Source organism: Lynx rufus, unplaced genomic scaffold (assembly GCF_022079265.1).
Source record: "Lynx rufus isolate CCGP_SWC_20201006 ecotype Redwood Valley unplaced genomic scaffold, mLynRuf1.p SCAF_14, whole genome shotgun sequence".
NCBI classification, from domain to species: Eukaryota; Metazoa; Chordata; class Mammalia; order Carnivora; family Felidae; genus Lynx; species Lynx rufus.
The window spans coordinates 19,646,992-19,652,991 of record NW_025814828.1 but is presented as its reverse complement, the minus strand read 5'-3'; positions in this window follow the sequence as shown (position 1 = coordinate 19,652,991).

The following is a 6,000-nucleotide window of genomic DNA, read 5'->3' as shown; positions in this document are numbered from 1 at the left end:
GGGTGCTGATGGACCCAAAGAGAGTGATGAAGCAAGACCAGGGGTTGTTAAACCTTGACTTCCCTATCATGAGATGGGTTACAAATGAGAATCCCAACAATGTGGCTATTCCCCAAGGTACATGTGTTTTTAAGGGAAAGTGGTATATACAAAGGAGAAATAAAGCATTGTTAAAGATGTCTCAGAGTTACAAGAAAAAGTGTCCAGATACATCCAAATTCTTGAAGATGCCTGGATCTGATTGGGTGGATCTTGATAGGCAAATCCAGTAAATAATGGAAAAAGGAGTGTAGTGAGATACAGAAAACCCAAAGACTGTGCAAACCCGAATGAAACTAATTTTGCATAGAAAAAGATATTCTCAGTGGATGAGGATTGACTTTGTGGTGCTTTCACTGGAAAAATTCCCCTGGAATGTATCTTGTTATATTTTGACTGACTCCTTGGTAGATGCGTCTAGGCTGACATTGTGAACTGATGCTTGCCCCAGGCTCTGTTTAGCTAAACATTATGAGCCAGTTGCACACAGCTCCTGTTTGTGCTTCATGTGAATACTCATGAGTAGGGACTCTTTTAGGATAAAAATCTGTTGAATCAAGAAGCTCATCAATCTGAGCTGCTGGGGAAAGGGCAATGGTCAACTGGATAGACGATTGCATAGGGCATGATCTATTTTCAATTCAGGACCTGGCCTGAAAATAAGATTTTAGCACGTGAGGCCGAGGAAGCCTGGGAAAAGTGCTTAAAGTGCCAGTTACACAGTCAAGTACAGAGGGAAATCTTGGGTCCATAAATAGATGTGCCAAACCTGGTGATATATTGTCCTCTCAAGGTTATGACTGGCACGAACTGCAGTTGATTCCTTTTCTGACTATGGCACTAGCAATTCTCTGAGCACAGCACGTGGAAAATTGTATTTAAGGACTGTTAGTTGGATTGTGTTTTGTATTTGAATTTGGTGACCACATCCAATCAGACAGTAGTGCCAACTTTACAGCAAAAAGTACTCAGCAGTGGGGAAATTAAGGAGACATTCAATGGACCATTCGTCCCCATGTCATCCTAGGAAGGCAGATGCTATTGAAAGATTGCTTAGATTCTTAAAAAAAAAAAGATAATGAGCAAGGACAACCAATCAACCAGTGCTCAGCTCTCAGTGGAGCCTATGCTTATCAAAGTCAGTTTCAGTTTATTTTTTTAAATTTATTTTTGAAGGAGAGAGAGGGACAAAGCATGAGTGGGGGAGGAGCAGAGAGAGAGGGAGATGCAGAATCCGAAGCAGGCTCCAGGCTCTAAGCTGTCAGCACAGAACCTGAGGCGGGGCTCGAACCCACAAACTGTGAGATCGTGACCTGAGCCGAAGCCGGACCCTCAACTGACTGAGCCACCCAGACGCCCCAGTTTGAGCTTTAATTGTGACATTTCCACAGCAGGTGCTTCACATTTCAGTAAAATCTTTAATTATGAGGTTAGGTAAAGGGGATGAGGCCCAACTGTGGCTACTATGCTGCTAACTCCCTCCAATGTTTTCCTCCTTCTTCCACCTGAATTTTTCATATCCCTGAGGGGGGTAGTGGGTTGCTGCTGTTGACCTAGTTTTGTTTTGATGTTTAGCAAGATAGTACATTTCTGTACCTTAGAATATGGGGTCCTAGGCACTTTTGTTTTGACCTTTGGAGCCTCTGCCACAAACACTTTTCCAATGATGAGTTGCTTTCAACATTCTGTTTAGGACAGACTTTCAAGGATCTGTCTGATGCATAGCATATTTCGTCACTCTATTATAGGAACTACGGGTAAATTCTTGACTCATTTTTCATGTTTCAAATGCTGGGGTAAGGCAGTACCCTTTCATCCCATCATTCTATAAGTTGTCAGGATGCATCCAGACTTCCCACATACGTGACCTACAAAGGCCCCTTATGAAGACTTGGTATTTGCTGGCCGTTGATTTCAGCACAGCTTCGGGGATCTAGTCAATTTGGGCCTGCTGGTGTGGGAAGCGCTTCATGTTGTTCAATAACAGTTTCTGCATTTTTATTCTGTTTTCCTGTCATAATGTGACATGTTGGGAATCGAGGTCTTTTCTAATTGTCTTATAGGCCTCTAAAAAACACTAGGAAAAATATATTTATGGAGAGCTGACAAGTCATCATGCGTCATTGCCTCCCACCTGGTGGTATCAAATAGCAGAAATGTGGATGGATCCCTTATGTCCTCATTGTGGCTTTTGGGTTTTCAAAGAACTTTGGAGCATAGTCATATTGGACTTTGATCATTTTATTCCCTTGAGTTCTTATGGAGCTGATATCCAAAAAGACATCAGCTTTTGACTTATCAAAGTCAGTTTGGTCAAAAAGAGGTAAAAAAGAACGAAGATTTATTCTTTTTCTCTTTCCTGTGAAATCTATGTTGTGGACCTAGTTGTTCTTCCCATGTCTGGGAGGAAAGCCCAGGAGGGTCCCATGGTTTTTCTTGTTACTCTTAGATAGGGAAATATTCTGTTGCTACCTCCAGTCTCCAAGAAGCTTGTTACAGGGCAACAACCAAAACTTTAGTTACTGAACATTGAGAAATATCTTCCATCCCCAGCTAGGACCTGCTTAAAGATTGGAGTCTTGCAAATGATGTGTATATGGATGTGGAGTTCAAAATAGGCAATCATGTTTTGCCTTTATTTAAAAATTTTTTTTGATGTTTTTATTTATTTTTGAGACAGAGAGAGACAGAGCATGAGCAGGGGAGGGGCAGAGAGAGAGGGTGACACAGAATCTGAAACAGGCTCCAGGCTCTGAGTTGTTGGCACAGAGCCTGACGCGGGGCTCGAACTCACGAGCTGTGAGATCATGACCTGAGCTGAAGTCGGACGCCCAACTGACTGAGCCACCCAGGTGCCCCTTGCCTTTATTTTTTAATCAATGAACTATTGTGCAACTTCTCCCTTGTTGTACAGTTGTTCATTCTCCCACCACTGATGTGGTTTCCAGCGAGAGAGAGGCTTAGGGAGAAGAGCCTACCCTTGCCTAGTTGATTAAATGATAGCGTGGGTCTGGTGTGTGAGATATTGAGGAAATCCTGGGTGGCTGCTCTCTTAGAGGTGTTTTCATTTCATCCTTTAGGGACTTAAGGCTTTATGCCCTGCTAAATGCAATGCCTTTCCTCTGTCTGGTCGTGAGACTGTCCCTCAGTCAATAGGGCTTTTGTGTTTTTTACCTCTTTTGGGGTCATTTTACCTCTTCATGTGCCTCTCTTGGTACTTAAGTAATTTTCAGGCTACTTTCTCCCCGTAGAATTCATATATAAACCAAGGAAATCAAAGATTTCTCTTCTGTAGATGGTGGAATTGCTGCTTACTCCCAAGATGCACTTTTGCTGTTCCTTATCCAGAGGTACCACTAGCTCCAGCCTTTTGATTTTACTTGGGTGAGTCAGACACTAGTTCCTGTCTTCCCTGATCTTCAGGGGCCTTAGTCAACCATTATGAAGCCATTTGTCAGTGATTTTGTGGCAAGGGGGAAACAGTCCTTTTCCCTGCTTCATGAGTATGGAGAAAATGCCTGTCACACTGATACGTCTGCGAATTCTTTTCTCCTTCTTTCTCCTCAGTTCTTTTATATCTCTGCAGTGGATGACAAGCTAATGTCAAGAGAACCCACATATATCCATTTCTTTGCAGGATGGTTTATTAGCCTGCTCAGGCTCTTATAACAAGATATTACAGATTGGGTGGCTTGAACAACAGAAATTTACTTTTTTCACAGTTCTGGAAGACCAAAGCGTCAGGGTTGGTCTCTGGTGAGAGTCCTCTTCCTGACTTGCAGATGGCTGTCTTGTTCATCCTCACATGGTTTCTTGTTTGTGCATGCATACAGAGAGAGAGCGTATGGTTTGGTGTCTTTTCCTATTCTTTTTTTTTAAGTTTATTTATTTGAGAGAGAGAGAGAGAGAGAGAGAGAGAGAGAGAGAGACAGTGCGAGTGGGGGCAGGGCAGAGAGAGAGAGGGAGAGAGAGAATCCCAAGTGGGCTCTGCACTGAAAGTACAGAGCCTGATGTGGGGCTTGAACTCGCGAACCATGAGATCATGATCTGAGCTGAAATCAAGACTTGGACGCCTAACTGACTGAGCCACCCAGGTGTCCTGTCTTTTCCTATTTAAATTTTTTTAATGTTTATTTCTTTTTGAAGGAGAGCAAGACAGAGTGTAAGCAGGGGAGAGGCAGAGAGAGAGGGAGACACAGAGTCCAAAGCAGGCTCCCGGCCCTGAGCTGTCGGCACAGAAGCCCGATGGCGGGGCTCAAACCCGCAGGCTGTGAGATCATGGCCTGAGCCGAAGTCAGACGCTTAACTGACTGAGCCACCCAGGCGCCCCTGTCTTTTCCTATTTTTAAATGGACATTAGTCCTAGTGGATTAGGGCCCCACTCTTATGACCTCATTCAGCTTTAATTGCCTCCTTAAAGCCCTATCTCCAAACAAGTCACATTGGGGGTTAGGGCTTCAACATAAGAATTTTGGGTGACACAGTTCAGTCCATAACAGGCATCCTAGTTCCTCACATTACATTATGAACGTATTTGGCATTTATTCTTTTTGGCCTTTGGAGCCTCTGCCACTGTCTTACCTGGGATGATATGTATTCACAGTCATATTCAATGCAAGTTTGCAGGAATATGCTTTTCCTTGACTGTCCACCTGACTCATACGTAACTTCTTGGTCTTTGGTGACTGACACTTCTGTTTGGCTCTCTCTGTTCATTCCACATATTCCCTTGGGTGATTTCCTTTTTACACAATTTTATGCCACTCACAATTCTAACGTTCACATGTGGACATGGAAGACGCAGCCCTTTCTTCTGCATGTGGTAGAAGCGCAGTGCGCTCCCAAACCACCCTCTTATGATGCCTTCGGGAGTAGCTTTGGCTCCAGCCCCAGGTTTGTGACTTTATTTGTGTATCTCAGATGCTGTACCTTGTGTTTCAAAAGCTCCATGGGACATGAGAAAAGCTTTCTGAAGCTCTTTATTATATGCTGTCCCTACCTTATGAGAGTGGAGAGAAACCCTACCACATTTCCTTTCTCACACTCCACATGGTGACCCAAATCCTCTCTTCTTTAGGAGGTGGGAGTATAGGTGCTCCCAACTCAGTGCTTTTATTGTACTTTCTGGTAAGGGCATCTCTGGCTCCACTTTATTTTTTTGTGTGAAGTAGACACTAGTCCCTTTGTACTTCTAACTCCAGAGTCATGAGTGAAGCTTGCTAAGGCTGTTGCACTTATGTCATTTGTCCCAGCTGTCTTATTCGGCTCAGCTACTACAACAAAATGCCATAGAATGGTTGGCTTAAACAACAGACATTTATTTCTCATAGTTCTGGAGGCGAGAAGTCCAAAATCAAGGTCCTGGCAGATTTGGTTCCTGCTGAGGACGCTCTTCCTGGCTTGAAGATGGTTGCCTTCTTGCTGTTTTCACGCATGATGAAGAGTGAGCTCTCGTGTCTCTTATTCTTCTTATGAGGGCATAAATCGCGTCATGAGGGCCCTGCCTTCATGACCTCATCTAAACCTAATTACCTCCCCAAAGCTCTATCTCCAGATACCATCACACTGGGGATTAGAGCTTCAACATATAAGTTTGTGGTGCGGGGGGCAAGGGGGAGAGTAGGACACAAATGCTTAATCTATAACAACATCCCTCATCTCATAATCTGTCATGCAAATCTGAGTATTACAGAGAAACATGTGATGGTGAGGGTCAGTGGAAGTTTCCTCCGAGAATGCAGTGATTTTATGACTTATAGGTGTCCCAAATGAAGAAGCTCCCTGGTGTTATCCAGGTTTAGGGCATTACCTTTGCGTTTTTGCGCTGGTGGCTTTGTACATATCCCTATAGGTCACACAGGGAAAAACTCGAAACACATCTCATTTGAATGTGGCAGATCATTTGCCATGTCCCACTCACCTTTCTAGCTCCTTTTCAAGTTGGTCATGAGGCAAGTTCTC